The sequence below is a fragment of the Pelodiscus sinensis genome, chromosome 1 (assembly GCF_052426305.1).
Source record: "Pelodiscus sinensis isolate ZL-2025 chromosome 1, ASM5242630v1, whole genome shotgun sequence".
NCBI classification, from domain to species: domain Eukaryota; kingdom Metazoa; phylum Chordata; order Testudines; family Trionychidae; genus Pelodiscus; species Pelodiscus sinensis.
The window spans coordinates 218,791,094-218,807,445 of NC_143052.1; the positions used below are offsets into that span (position 1 = coordinate 218,791,094).

Below are 16,352 nucleotides of genomic sequence, written 5' to 3' on the forward strand. Positions count from 1 at the left end.
TCACGTCCTTCCACTCACCTGTCTCTAAACCCCCTTCCTGATGTCAAATAAAATACACGTATTTTCATGAACACAAACTCTCTTTAGTTAACAAAACTGGGGGGGGGGGGAAGGGAATGAAACTCTGGTGAGACTGAGGAAAGCAGGTGGGAGAGGGGAGAAGAGAGGATGGGAGAGGGGAGGGGGAAACTTGGGAGGAGGGAGCTGGAAGGGGGAAGCAAGGGGAAGAAGGGGAGGGGAAGCTCAGGGCTCACAGGTGGGGGTCTCACCAAACCAACTTGATTTGCATGCGAACCTGCTTCTGGGTTCACATGTGGCCTTTGGTGGCCAGGCTGGTAGCTATCCTGCCATAGACGGCCGCGTTCCTCCATCTAGTGCGGAGATCATGGATGTTGGGGGCATCCCCCCCAAACCTGAATAAGGTCTATGATCTCCACCCTGGACCAGGAAGGCACCCGCCTTCTCCAGGTCCTGGCAGGCTCCTGGGAGCTGGCAGACTGCTCCTGGGGAGCGGTGGAGGGCTGGCTGACAGTGGCTTGCAGGCTCATGTTTTGGGGCCACTGGGTCAGGGGCAGCGATTGCTGGCTCTGGGCTGTCAGGCTTGGAGCTGGCACAGGCACTGTGGCTAGAGTCTACCCCTTTAAGGACTCCGAGGATGGGGGAGGGAATGAAGTGCTCTTAGCTGAGGCTGGAGTGGCCACTAGGGCTCCCTGGGAAGGCTGGAGGCCCCCTATTTTGAAATAAGTGTCTACATAGCACTTATTTTGAAATAGCTATTTCGAATTTGGCGTTATTCCTCGTAGAATGAGGTTTAACAAATTTGAAATAAGCGCTCCGCTATTTCAAATTTATTTCGAAATAGTGGTTTGGCTGTGTAGACGCTAGGAAAGTTATTTCAAAATAAGGGCTGTTATTTCCAAATAACTTTGCTGTGTAGACATACCCTTTCTATGTAGGTCTGAACAGGTAAGTCGCAGAAAAAGGTGAAAGTAAGCGGGTGTTCCCTGGTGCCCAGCTCCAGCAAGAGCTGGCTGAGCTGTGGCAGAAGCCAACAGGGAGCTAATTAAAGAGCTGGCAGGGACCCAGGTTGCAATAGGACAGCACCTGTAAGAAAGTTTAAGTTACTTTCACCACTAGTCACAGCACACTCAAATAGCTCGGAAATAAAAATGTCAGGATAGTGATAAACTGGCACATGAACAGATCTCTTCAAAATATCCAAAGTAGCACCTGTCTCACCCCATTCTAATGGTGAGTTATGATAGGCTGCTTTCACCTCCCCGTGCTGACCAGAAAAATCCTGATGGACAGGATTGGGGCAAGCCGGTCCTCACATGTATTTCTGGACCCAGTCAACCATTTACACACATTTACAGAAAACCTTTGACAGAAGCTATCATTAAAACATGAGGTGATGTAACAGATACACATTAATATGACTCAAATATATTTGTATAAAAAGATACTTTATTAACAGTATAACAGAAAAAATATGATGCAGTGACAGATGTCTGAATAACATAATGATACAAAAAAGCCATCAACTCCATAAAATATTTCTCATGTTATTATTAATATGGCATCATAAGCATATACTATGCTTGCCAAAGAATTAAACACACCACACATGCAGCAGGCCCCAAGCCCCAAATAGTTAACATTCTGAGGCATTTACTATGTAAACATCAATTTAATAAGAGAATGTTATATTAATTTCTAGCTTGAGTTACCAGGCGTTGCTGGGGGCAGGAGTGGGGTCCTGCTGGGGGTGCCCTGTGTGAGGGGCGGAAGGGAGAGGGAGAGCACAGGACCTAGGGTGGGTGGGGCAGCCTAGCTCATGCCCGGGGATGCAGGTGCCATGAGGAGCAACGACCCCACCGCCTGCCCTGAAACTTTTGCCCCGCTACCTGCTGCACCATGTGGCCATGCGGGGGCGGTTCTCTCTTCCACAGGCCATGCCGAGCAGGAAGATGCTCCCTGCCACGTGACCAGGAAGATGCGCTGGACCCCGGGCCACTCCCAGCACCACCGTCAGCACCGCCTCCCTTCTAGGCTCACCCTGCTGCGCCCGCAACCACCCCCTAGAGGCGGCCACGAACTCCAGCCTACCGCTCGGCAACCCTCAGCTACCGCCAGAGGGGAGGGCCCCAGGCCGAGTGACATCATGGGCAGGAGGGAGGAGGGGGCTCCCCCGCCCCGGATGCGCCTGCGCAGGGGAACGGCCTGGTAGAGGTGAGTGGGGCAGCTGCCGCTCGGAGCACCTCTCCTTCCCTCGCACCTCCGTCACTGGCCTTAGTGAGTGACTGTCCCCGCCGCTTCCCCCAGGAAGCTGCTTCTCCCCACACTGCCAAAAGTACCTTCGAACCTTCTCCTGGATAAAAGGTTATCCCATGCAAAGTTTGGTTGTGGCAAATCTTATAGTGCCCAAGTTATTGGCGCACAAACATACAAACATTCTCCTTTATATATTAGATAAATACACCAAGAAATAAAAGTACAAATAAATACATTGTCTGTAAATATAAAGATACTGAAAAAATGAATATCTGAACAAAAATTGCCTTGCTAGAAGATAAACATTCTTCCACTACAGAAAAATATAGCAATAGAAAGAAAAAATATAGTTTACATGCAGCAAGTTTGTACATGTTATTAATTCTGTCTCCATGGTTTTATGTGTTATTTTACTTTCCCTCTCTCTATAGAAAAAAAAAGTTTTTCCTTCTGGATGACAGAATGTTCCTGCCAGGCGACAGAATGACGTCATCACGTCATCAGTGTCAACAGGCTCTCTCAGCAAAGTGAAAGCGGCCAGAGAGGGGGAGTAGGCAAGTGTAGCAAGCAGAGAGAGCAGCCCCCTAGTAACCTAGTAATGATGAATATAGAAGTGTAACAGGTACATTACGTTATTAGTACTTACTAGGGTTGCCAAATATCTAATTTCACAAACCAAAAAGCCCTATCCTGGACCCTGACCTGCTCCTTCTCTGAGGTCCTGCCCTCCGTTAGTTCACCCCCTGCCTTTGGTCACTCACTCTCCCCCACCCTCACTCACTTTCACTAGGCTGGGCCACAGGTTTTAGTGTGTGTGGGAAGGTGAAGGTTCCAGCTGCAGATTCGGGCTGTAAGGTGGGGCAGGAGATGAGGGGCTTAGGGTGGAAGAAGGGGTTTCAGGATGAGGCAAGTGGTTGGGCTACAGGGTGAGAGAGGGGTGCAAGAGTTTGAGTGCAGGAGGGAGTTTGGGATCCCGGCCGAGCTTACCATGGCTCCTAAGCTCCAGGAGGCTGTGTGGCCTGTCCTTACACCTGCATGCACTGCCCCTACGGCTCCCATTGGACATGATTCCCAGCCAAAGGGAGCTGCTGAGTTGGCACTAGCGGTAGTGGTGGCATGTGGAGCCCCCTGTGCTTAAGGGCAGCAGAGAACTAGCAGACTCTTCCAGTAGCTGCGCGGAGCCAGGCAGCTGGCTAAACTATAAACAGTGCCAAGTGGAGCCATCCTGTCCCTTTTCGACCAGGCCTTTCAGTTGAAAACCAGATGTTTGGCAACCCTAATGCTTACCATAAAGACACCCCATAAAACTTTCAGAAAACCAGCCTAAGATTTCAACGGTGACCAGTGATGTTGGTTGTCTGGCAAGGGATGCTATAGAGCAATCTGATTTTCAGAAAATGCTGAACACTTCTGACCTCTGAAAATTAGGACTCTTTTAAGCCCTTTAAAATTTGGCACTCAAACACTGAGGAACTGAAAAATCATGAGTTACTTTTCGAGAACCGAAGAAGCTGTTATAACTGCTCTCTAAATGCTGTACACCCCATCATCTCGTGTGCTGTTATCAGTGAGCACTACATTTTTTAATCTTTGCCAGAATAGGCCTTCAGCATGTGGATTCTTAGGCCAGTCAAGAATAGAGCTCTTGCAGATCCTCTGCCTCAGCCTCAGGTACTGGGAATGCTGTAACACCGGCTCCAGTAGAATAAAGACAATCACATCCATATTCTCATCCATTAGTCTCTGCAGAGCTATATAAAAAGCAGTTTTGAAGTTCCCATTTTTCACATATCGTTCAGTTAGAACAAATACTGTCTTCTTGCTGAGATGGATGCTCTGTGCGAGGTTGTCAATGACAGCCCTTCCCGGCTCCCAGTCTCTTTCCTCCAAGCAAAGCAGAACGTGCTTGTTGCCATTTTCCTCTAGATGAAACCGTAGTTCATTCATTACCCAGTCAGTTACTGATGTATCCTGAGTGTCATAGGCTATGTAAGCATCATAGAGAGTTTTGTCTATGGCTGTAGACTTATAGCCCTTTATTTTTGCCATACAAGAATGATAAGCATACCAGATATCCCAATAATATAAGTGTTTGGTAACTGCTGTCATCATAATGCTAATAACAGTGAGGAAAGATATATAAAATAATATTACTGCTACACTATCCAGAATGCAAGCATGCAGGTCAATCAAGAGAACACTATGCTGTCTTTGGTCCTCAGGGATCATGCAAATGACATTTCTTCCTACTTGTGAGATTGGAGTTTTGGTTTTCTGAATCCACCTTATGAAGTTACTGTTCTTGCAGGTGCAGTCAAATGGATTCCCTTTTAATTTTAAAACCTTCAAGTGTTGCATAACTCCTGACAAGAGAGTTGACTGATTTAACACCTGCAATTGGTTGTAACTCAAATCCAGATACAGGTGGTTGCTGACATTCTCAGGCAACACAAAGTCAATCCTGGAAATCTTGTTATTCCGTAGCAGCAGAGTCTGGAGGGACTGTGTATAGTTGTACTGGATATCAACAGCCTTGAATTTGTTCTGACTTAAGTCAAGCAACTTCAAAGACTTAAAGTAGCTAAGAGTTTCCCAGCTGAGGGTATGTAGTTTGTTGTTGTTTATATACAATTCGGTTAAGCTGTGAGGCAGATTTTGGAAAGCCTTAGAAAGGATATTTCGAAGTCCGTTGTATGAGATATCAAGATGGGTCAGCTTTTTTAAATGCTTAAATAAATGTATGTAATTCATTTCTCCATTTTTCCATAAGAGACCAAGACGGTTTCCTTTGAAGTCTAGTTTTTGAAGGGAGTCACTCCTTAGTTCAAATTTTGTTAGTGCAGAAATGTCATTCCAGCTTAAATTTAAAATTTTTAAATTAGGAAGGTTTTCAATAAATAGTAGTTGATGTGCAAAACCTGTCACTAGAAAATAGTGCTTGTTGTAGCTAAGATCTAATACTTCAAGGTTAGGTAATTCTTTAAATGCAGAGTAACTAGTCAAATCCAATTTATTAAATGAGAGATCTAAATATTTGAGATTAGGTAAATAGATTAATTCAGTGCCATTGAAAGCTTGGCCAAGGCCATTTGAAGACAAATTCAAACAAGCAATATCCCCAAAGCCCTTAAACTGATTTGGGTTAATGAAGAAGATATTGTTTAAACTCAAATCCAAGGCTTTCCCATATGAGGTACAAAGCTGTTTAAGGAAGTAAGATGATTGCTTTATATTATCAGAATATATGATAGGAGGATTGTCCTCTTTCTCAAATGGTTTTAAAAAACCACTCTTTTCTGTTGCTTGTGGGAATATTTTGTTTTCTTTCAAATATATTTCTGTGAGGTTGCAAAAATTCTGGAAAACAGACAAATCAACTCTTTTAATAAAATTTAGCCCAAGGTCAAGGACAGTTAGCTGTCTCAGAGCAAAGAGAGGTTTCAAGTGCAGTGTATCTAATTCTTTGAAAATATAACCTTTGATATATAATCGTTTTAGAGATACTAGTAAAGAAAAGTTTGGTGACAGGGTTAGATACCTTGTGTATGTTTGTTTCTGGTAGTTGAAAGATAGGTCAAGTTCCTCTAAAGAAGATAAATTCTGAAAGAACTCTCCAGTAGCAATTTCTTTCTGTAAGAAGTTAGATGCAAGGTGCAGCACCTCTAGCTCTGGCATGTTCTGAAACCAAAGAGCAGGTACGCTCGTGAGTGACATGCTGGATAGAACCAAAGTCTTTAATTTTTTAAGATTTTGGAAAGCCAAAGGATGTATTTGAATGGAAGAGTTTCCAGTGCACGGTTCACATGGAAAAGGTGTATTGAAGCATTTTGGACAGTTGCCACTTAAATCAAGAACTTTTAGATGAACTAGTTTCTTAAAATCATCTCGACCAACATTCTTTATTTTGTTATGACTCAAATAAAGTTCTTGTAGGGACACAGGCAGTTTGGGAGGCACCCAGGTCAAGTTATTATAGGAAAGTGACAGAACAGTCAAACTGGTGAGGACTGAAAAAGCCCCATCTTCCAACATGAAAGGTGTTTCACAGGCATTACCAATATAACAGTTCTCATCCAAATATAGTTCCTTCAGTCTTGTGAGTTCTTTGAAAGTATTCTTCCCAATAGTAACAATTTTATTGGTCTTTAGACTTAGTGAAGTTATGCTAGATGAAATCCCTGCTGGCACTTTGGTTAGCTGATTGCCATTAAGTTGTAATTCCTTTAAGTGTCTTAAGTTTGAAAAAGTTGCATCTGCTATTTGTAAAGCTTTTGGAGACAAATCAAAAATAGATTCTTTTGGGTTAACGTGCCAATTCCAGTTTAATTGAAAAAATGTAAGGTCCTTAAAGTTGTGAAAATCCTTTTTAGAAAGCTCTTCAACCCAGTTGAAAGACAATATCAATCCAGTAACATTTGCATATATTTCCTGAGGGACTGCTCTCAGCTTTTGTTTACTGCAATTCAGGAGAACTGAGGAGCTGTTCTGTTTTGCTTTTATTTTACAAGGTAAGTCCTTAGAAACCCATTGATGATGAGTGGAAAGACCTATCTCAGGTTGAATAAAGAGTAGCAGGAAAAACAGGTTCTGGGTCATGGTAGCCATGTTTACCTAATTAAAAAGAAACAGGCAGATTAATGGTTATATCTTGTCGATGAAAAGTGCTTTTCACATGCATATATTTCACATAGTAAATGTGTGTCCAAACAACAAAAATACAAACAAAACTACTACTGGTATAGTGTACAGGTAATTTGGGATGATAAAAATTACCAACAACATCATTTCAGTTATTTTATTACTTTTGTTACATACCCTGCACACTGCCCAAAATGGAATAAGTTACTTTTTAACAAAAACCAGAAAACACTATTTCTGAGGGAAATTTCTTTTAAATTCTTTTGGGAGAAGGAAATTATCAGATTTTGAGCAGTTATAACCATTACCCTGATTTTGTTTAATCACTACTTAGAGTTGTTTATTATATGTTTTTAGCACAGTGGTTCTCAAACTTCCGCGATTTGAGGGTGCCTATTTTAATTTAAATTTTTTCAGAGACCCCAGGCCCTCCTGCTCAATCTTTGCTCCATCCCCTTCCATGAGGTCAGACCACTGTACCATCGGGGACTGTCCCTACAATTTCTTGTGCTGTACACAGCTCCTTATGGGGGGCCCCTGTAGAGGCAGGACCTCTGGGGAGCAGGAGCAGGGACAGGGCAGGGCAGGACAGGGAGGCAGCAGGGTTCAGGACCACACCCACCAGCAGCAGCAAGAAGTGAAGCAACCTGGCCCCAGCCCACTCCTCTCCCCCAGCTCCTAGCTGCATCACTTGGGGAAGAGGCTTAGGGAAAGGAGTGGAACCGACCCCACACTCTGGTGGTGGAAAGCAGAGTGATGTGCCTGGGAGCCAGTGCAGTGGGCAGGGATGGGGTTGCTCAACTCCCTGCCACTGGCTCTTGTGATGTCTCCATTGCACTGTGTCTCCTATCATAATAAAACTTATTTAGATGAGGATTTTAAGAGTCTTAGCTAGCACATATTAGGTAGCATGTGTTAACATCACCAGTCTAGTAAGACGTGGCAGTGTGTCTTTAATATGTGTTAAGTGGTCAAATTAAAGTTATACTTTACTCTAGAAATCAAGAAAAACTTTAAAAACAATGGAGTGTTAGAAGTCCAGATCCAAGAACTTCTAACACTCCTATCATCTGAAGAAGTGGGCTGTGCCCACGAAAGCGTATGGTTCCATCTACATATTTTGTTAGTCTTTAAAGTGCTACTAGTCTATTGTTGTTTTTTAAGTTTTTCCTGTAACAGACTAACTCGGCTACCCCTCTGAAACTCTAGAAATCAACTTATGCAATGTCTTAGAATTAATTAGGTGAGAAATACCAATATGATCCTGACAGGCTACACACACTTCATGCTGCAGAGGAAGGCAAAACAAAACAAAAATCCAAGTCACTGGCAATGACTTGAGGGAAAATTCCTCCCAAATCCCAAATCTGATGATCAGCTGGACCCTGAGCACATGAGCAAGACACATTAGCCAGGCATCTAGGAGAGGGGATTCTCTATAGCACCTCACAGCACCAGTCTACCCCAGCCAGTATTCTGTCTCTCAGCATGGCTGGTCTCTAATGCTTCAGAGGAAAGTGATACATTACAATTGTAGTTGTGTATCAGGGAAAACAAATTCTTCCTGATCCCTGCAGGCAACCAGCTGGAGCCCTGAAGCATGAGATCTGATTAGACTCGTTATCTTAATTCAGAACTACAAGAGTGGTGAGCCTATTGATGGCAGTGTAGGCAATCCCATTACCCACAAGGGAACTCACAGATGCCAAAGCCAGATGAGACCACCTGACCATCCAGGCCCACCTTCCACAACTGACCTCTACCCACACCAGCTATAGAATGTATCCTAGAATCTAGTTTAAAGCAAGTCTGTTAGAAGATATCTAGTAAGTCTTGACTCCAAGTGGTGGCTTGTTCAGCACCACCCTGTTATACTTTTCCAATGTTTAATCACCCTCACAGCCCGGAAATGGCGTCTTATTTCAAGGCTGAATTTGTCTAAATTCACCTTCCAGCTCTTGGATATTGTCTGCAAGGTTGAAAAGCCTGGCACTATCAGATATTTTTCCCCTGGGCAGGAGCCTAGATGCAGTGATCAAGCCGCCTCCCAACCTTCTCTTCAATAAACTGAAAAAGTTGAGCTCTTGAAGCCTCACACCCGAAATCTTGTTTTCCCACCCTGAGATTCTTTCTGTGGTCTCCTCTGAACTCTCTCTTGTATTTCTTCATCCTTTTTGAAAGGTCAACACCACAAGTAAAAGGGAAATCTAGTTGCAATATTACCAGTGTTGTTTACAGAGGCAAGATCACTTCACCACTTCTACCTGAATTTCCCCTATTTATACATAGCCCTTGAAGCCTCAGCACTGTATTGAGAACTCCAGGCTCAGGCAATTCTCTGTGATGACCCCTTGGTCCTTGCTTAGTAACTGCTTTCCTCTGTCTTGGAAATGCTTGTAGGAAAGTAGGTCCATTAATTAACCAGGAGGGAGATAAAGGGGTGCTTCAGCAATGGCAGAGGTTTTGCATTTTTTCTTTAACATGAAAAATATACTAGAAAATCCTATCATGCAGTACACTCTGGTGCACATACACACACAGAGAGACAAATCTTAAGATTTAACTTGTTTTTATTGTGTGTTTAATTAGTTCTTAGTAACATCCATGGGAGCCATGCTGACAGGGAGCTGGGACCTGAAATGAGTACAGAGGCTCAAAGGCAATAATCTCCAAAACAGGGGCTTAAAATTAAACTTCTAAGCCCATATTGACACTCATAAAAATGTGGCTTGATTTTCAAAAGCGCTGATCATTTAGCAGCTGATATTAACTTTAGTGAGAGGCGCTGCACTCAGCACATTTGAAAAAACAAGCCCCTTTTTTAGCCATCTAGCTTTAGACACATGTTTTTAAAAACCTTGTCCAGATACTTCAAGCAGATGGTGCAGCATTTCCAGCAGATTCACTTTGTTAGTCACTGATTTGGAGGATGAACCACTGTCTATTCTCAGGAGTCCAAACCAAATTTGGAGGATTGGAGCAGAATCTGAGTTTAATTCCCCTGCATTGAAGAATCTGGCTATGCGTAAGGCCTTGAATATAACTAGGTCAGATCAAAGATCCATCCAGCCGAGTACCCTCTCTACCGACAGTGGCCAATGCCAGATGTCCCACAGGGAGTGAATCGAACAGGTAATGATCAAGAGGTCTCTCTCCTGCCATCCATATCCACCCTCTCACAAGCAGAGGCTAGGGAAACCGTTCCTTACCCATACTGGCTAATAGCCATTTATGGCCTTAACCTCCATGAATTTATCTAGTTCTCTTTTAAACCCTGCTTTAGTCCTAGCCTTCACAACCTCCTCAAGCAAGGAGTTCCACAGATTGGCTATGCGCTATGTGAAGAAGAACTTCTTTTTGTTTGTTTTAAACCTGCTGCCCATTAGTTTCATTTGGTGGCCCCTCATTCTTATATTATGGGAACAAGTAAATAACTTTTCCTTATTCACTTTCTCCACACCACTCATGATTTTATAGAGCTCTATCATATCCCCCCTTGGTCTTCTCTTTTTCAAGCTGAAAAGTCCCAGTCTCTTTACTCTCTCCTCATATGGGACCCATTCCAAACCCCTAATCATTTTAGTTGCCCTTCTCTGAACCTTTTCTAATGCCTTGAGTACCACCCGACCATGCATACAATACTCAATTTATATTTACATTTCTCCTGATGTCAGGTTTAGTATGAGTGTATGTAACTGAGTACATACACACAGAGCAGGTGATTAGGAGAGATGTCGAATATCAGTTGAGTATTGTTAAGAAAGGATAGACGCTATATTACAAATCATCTACATTACAAACATGATGAAAGCATATCCTGAGAAATAACAAAAAGTATATCCTGAGAAATAACAATATGTAATACTGCTGTGTAAATATGCCTAGATATTATTCTGTCACACACACACACTGACACAACAAGCTCCCAAAAAGAAAGCGCGAGAGAGAAACTAATAGTCAAATACATTTGTGTTAAAAAAGAATTACTAATCCATGAGATTCAGCAGGAGGATTTAATCACTTACTTGCAGAAATGAAGTCTCAACACTAGGAACTAATTAGATGGTTCTAGAGTACTGATACAGTAAAAAGAATATGCACTTTCCTAGGTGGTCTTCTACAGTGTAGACTGGCACAAAAATCTGACTTCAGGACATCCTTTTAAGCAGTATAGATAAAATGTCTCATACTGAGGGATTGGAATGAAATATGTCACCTTCTGAAGCAAATACAAAGGAAAGTGTTATGATGATTAAAGAGAATACTCCAGTGTTAATGCTGAGCACATGCTTTTCTTTGCACAAACCCCCCACAAAACAGGAAGTGGAGGGGTGGTAAAGAGGAAGCTCAAGAGAAAATAGAACAAAAAATTAGGAAATGTGTCCGATGTGGCGGAGGGGCGTCAAGGTGCAGACCAGATATGGTCAGATAAACATCACATGGAATTAGTCCACAAAACTATGGGTATGTGCCTGTGCCCTGGCTGAATTCCAGTTTGGATAATTACCTTCTGCCAACATAAATTTCCCATTTAGTTGTACTAGAAGTTCTTCTTCATTCCTCTCCTGTGCAATTGTTGTGGAATGTTGCTAAGATAGACTAGTTACTGTACTTGGGATATTCTTTAAAAGCACAATCGGGGTAGCAATTAACTATATGTAGAAATTATTATTAGTTGTCAGGAATTTATAAAAGAGAAGAGTATGACTAAAGAGCAATAGTAGAAAAGCCAAACAATATTAGACATAAAAATGAGAATAACACATCAAAACTAACAACAAAAGAGAAAGAAAGACCTGGAAGTAAAAGAGAGCGGTATTAAAATTAATTACTTAGTTAGGAAGTGAAGATTTGTTTCATTTGACGTTTAATCTGAATGTCTGTCATAGCATTATCTGTGGGGGAGGGGGGATGGGGAGGTTGTTTTGTTTTTTTGCCAAGAGAGATTCTTTGGAGGAGGCAACATTTTATGCGCTACTTAACTTGCATTCTCTACTTATCCGTCAGCCTGTAGACTCTATATTATGGCAATTCTTCCTCTAGCCAAGGGAGACAGACATGACTCTGTTCAAGCATTGTCTGGCCAAGAGTCATTCAAATAGTGATGTAATGTACTCTTCTTAAACAAGAAGCTGAGAACTTTGATTCCACAACAGCTCAATTCATCCAAAGGTGTCCATTTTGATTGCAAAAGCTGCCCCCTGGACCATTGTTTATTATTTCTATTATTGTGATTCCCAAAAACCCTAATTAGGCAGAAGACCCATTGTGCTACACACTGTACAGGCATATAGGAAGGCATTTTTAATGGAAATTCTCAGAGGGATCGCTGTATTAATCTGTAACTTTAAAATTAATGAGTAGTGCTGTGTCATCTTAGGGACTAACCAAATATATATATATATATATATATATTATCATGAATTTTTGGGCAAAACCCACTTCTTCAGATGAGCTTGTGGGTTTTGCCCATGAAAGCTTATGATACTATATATATTTTTGTTAGTCTCTAAGATGCCACACGACTACTTATTTTTAATGGAAACTGTGTACAATGCTGTGTACGGTCATGAAAATTCTACCAGACCTGTTAATCAAATTTAGGTGTGCGCTTCAGTAGCATTAGAAAACAATTTATAATAAATAATATATTTGATAAATGCAGTTACCTTTTGCATGTCTTCTACAAATGTAGGCATTATTTGTAATTGTTTGCCAAATAGGTTAAGCAAACTAATTTCAACCTATGGATGCTTTATGATTAGTATCTGAGTTACCTTTACTAATCTCCTAATCTGGCATATTTTCTGTTCCCTGGCACCCATAACTTAAAAAATAAGAGCAGTGCCTAACTCAAACTCCTGAGCTTATGTTGATTATAAACTTATATCAGTTATATATCAAAAACTTATATTGATTTAAGATGTAGCATAGCCAAAGTGAGGAATAATAAAGACTGTGGAATTTAGTACAATCTCAGCTGCTGCACTAATGCACTTATGTGGAAATTCTGCATTACTGTGAGAAAACCTTACAAAACTCAAGCTATGTTCGGACACTCTCGTGCAAAAGATTTTAAATATTGGAAAAAATCTTCCTAGGAATGTGGTGAATTCTCCATCACTGGAAGTCTTTAAATTGAGTTTGGATGGCTGCCTAAAATATAAGCGCTAGCAGCAGAAGCTATAGAGTTATGTAGGAATTACTGGGTGAAATTCAATGGTCTGTGTTATGAAGGAAGTCAGAATAGGTTAGATGATCTCTTCTGGCACTAAAATCCATGAATGGTTTCTATTGCTCCGCTGCTTGGCTGGTATTCCTCTGCCCCTGCTCATAAGGTTTTATACCAGCGAAAGAACACATTAACTGCCAAAAGATTAATAGGCATAAATATTGTTCTATAGGATATTTAAAATTTTTTGCATGAGAGAGGGTGCTTGGATTGAATCCACAGATCTCTATATTATATCTCATTAATATGTACCAAGCACACAGCCCTTATATCTACTATATATATTTGAGAGAGTTTGTGCATCTGATGTCTATGAGTCCATTTGTTCAAGAACTCCTAAACGGTAAGAGCTAGAACCATCAAATTTGGTATGCAGCTTCCTCTTACCATATCTTAAAACAAGATTAGGGGTTTGGTCATGCCAGGACAAAGGGATGTGCATGAAATTTGATTGTTTCTCATACAATGGAAAGGGGAAGGGTCTGGTAGGAGGGACAGTTATGCTGTAGAATGACCACAGGGGATGAGGATTGGAATAACTATAACCTCATTGGGGCAGCAGGGGTGGAGAAGGGAACAGCTATCTACTAGATATTTCAGAGAGTTTGGCTGTTTTTGTGTCTGTGTGGCTCCCTGCACCCTTCCCCCACTGCAGCTACAATGGTCCTGAACACTTCTCACCTGTCTCCAACCTGCTGCAGTGAAAGAGGGCTGGAGTTGTCCTCTTTCCCTGGGGTACTCTCATCCTCAGTTCTACCCCAGAACAACAATTTAAATGAAGAAAAACAAAACGTATTTGAGTTAAGGACCCAAGCAACATGGGGTAAATCTTCTAGTACAATATATTCATATACCTTGTTACTCTCAAAGTATTAGCTGTGTTTATGGTGGATATCTGTTCTACAATTGGCATGAAACACAGTCTAACTACTCTGTGAAATTCCTAGCACAAACCCCACCATAAGTCAGTCAAGTCTATGAATTAAATTAACTACTCTCCATTTTGTGTCAGACAGTTATTCACTAGTGCTGTTTTCACAGAGCGTGTCAATTTATCTTCACAGTTCTCATTTAATTGCCAGAGCTCTGGCCAGGTGAGTTTGAAGAACTACCGTGTAATATATTGTCAATTGTCCATCTCAGACTAGATTGTATAAACATTTTTTTTCATATATTCACTAAGTGCATGGATTGAATTTACTTATGCTCCACTCTTAGCTATCTCTTTCACTGCGATCACTGTAAATCACAGTAACAATGTTGTATTTAAATGTGTTCCCAGTGTAAATAATGAATGACTGTAGAATGTTGTGCCTATGTAAAATGCCAAATTTTGTTACTATCAGCAAAAGATACAGTCATCGATTTTGTGAATCAAAGATAACAACCATTTATATGAAGTTTTACATATTTATTTGTGTTTTGACATATTACTAATTTTGTTGAATAGCTTACAGTCTATTTTATCAATGTACTTCAATCAGTACATTCTTTAACTATAGCTATTTTCTTGTAATAGTTGGTTTTACTGTCTCTAATGGAGGAAGAGGTAAAGCCAATTGATATCTATCTGGATAGTTGCAAATATGTAGCTGAGTATTGGGTACACTTTTGCAATATTTCTCTTGACATAAGAGTCATTATATACTGATAATTTAAACACAGACTCCCAAAATATGTTCAAGTATTTTAAAATACATATAAAATGTATAATAAAATCTACAAACACATTTTTAATATACATTAATAAAGTTATTTATGTGTTGAATAATTAATATCCAAAATAACTTAGGAGAACAAAAACTAGTTTGTGAAACTGTTATAGATCCACTTCTTTTCTGTCAAGAAATGATGATATTTTTTCACTCCTTACCTTTTAGTTTTGTAATCTTACAGTTCATGTCTCTTTTGAACCATTTAAATACCATTAGTTGGTCTTATTTTTAAGAAAGATTTTTAACATGTCACTCTGTCTAGTACTCTTTTTATAAAGATAAAATTTATTAGATATTTCTCTCATTTCTGTTCTAAAAGTTCTTGTAACGAGTTCAAGCATAATTTTTGTGTACATGAAATAATTCTTTTGTTTATTGTATAAGTAGTAAAATATTTGGGGTGACATTGTAAATTTAACACATTCAAATTGCCACAGTGCCTTAGATGTCTAAGTCCCATTGACTTTCTTTAATGGGACTTAGTTTCCTAAGTCAATTTTGAAAATATGTCTCTGGTTATTAAATCCTTTAGGTGCTCTTCAAAATGTTGAATAATGCTTTTCTTGCAGCTCACAGTGTCTGCATTAAGGAATTCATGTCATTCTACTGTGATTATTTATTAACATCATGAAATTGCCACACAGAAGAAATGAATGCATTTTCAAAGGTTAAAACAGTAATGATGTGATATGTATGGGTAACCTGCAGCCAGCTATCATCTCTGAAACACAGAAGAAGTATTAAAAGTTCCACAGTATTTGGGCTTTAGGATACTGAACTCAACAACAAAAGTATCTGTGTACATTGGTCTGAAATTAATAACAGTGGGCCCTGATTGTCCCCCCTATAGTTCCTGTGTGTAGGGTAACCTCAACAAGGGCAGATAGTCAGCTACTTCTGTGATCCTCCCTGCCCCCATTAGCATTCTGCAGGGTTACTGTTCCCTGGCTGGAGGGAGGTGCAGTGTCTTACCACTATTATGACATACACACCAGTCACAAGGTAACGCAATGGAAAACAATAGAGTCATTAACTTGTGTTCAGGCTGCCTTGCATGCTTGAAGATCTTTTTAAAGCAGAAGTTGAGGCGTTGCTTGCCCCGTAATGAAGCAACAGTATGAGAACATCTTAACTCAATGTCTTTTTGAGGGAGTGTGGTCCTAACCAACTAAAATTCCTTTGCTGTCTGAGGGAGATGGGTCCCTGTCAAGAAGGTCTACTGCAAGCATCGAGGGCCAACAGCAGGGTCCAGGAATGTTATGGGCCAATGGCGGGCAGGCCCTAGCTAGGACACATTCCCCATATTGGTGTCTCAGTTTCTAAGGGATACAGATAGTTTGGGCCAAACTACATCCATCTGTTCTTGCAGGAACTCGAGCTGCCCCTGGGAGTTCATCAGTTAGCCTGCATGATTGGCATAGAAACTACGGGAAACCTCATGCAACTGGGTGAGGTGGGGGGCTTCCTCCTATTGGTGTCTGGCTTGGAGGTGC

At 41.0% G+C, this 16,352-nt stretch overlaps 1 pseudogene across 1 annotated transcript; it reads right to left on the reverse strand.

Annotated features, from left to right (window-relative positions):
• Positions 1–1,533: 1,533 nt before the first annotated feature.
• On the reverse strand, positions 1,534–12,252 carry LOC102456214 (toll-like receptor 8 pseudogene; annotated as a pseudogene). The gene is made up of 2 exons (XR_016348343.1): positions 10,938–12,252; positions 1,534–6,885 (listed from the first exon to the last, which is right to left on the reverse strand). The product of XR_016348343.1 is annotated as a toll-like receptor 8 pseudogene (transcript).
• Positions 12,253–16,352: the final 4,100 nt, after the last annotated feature.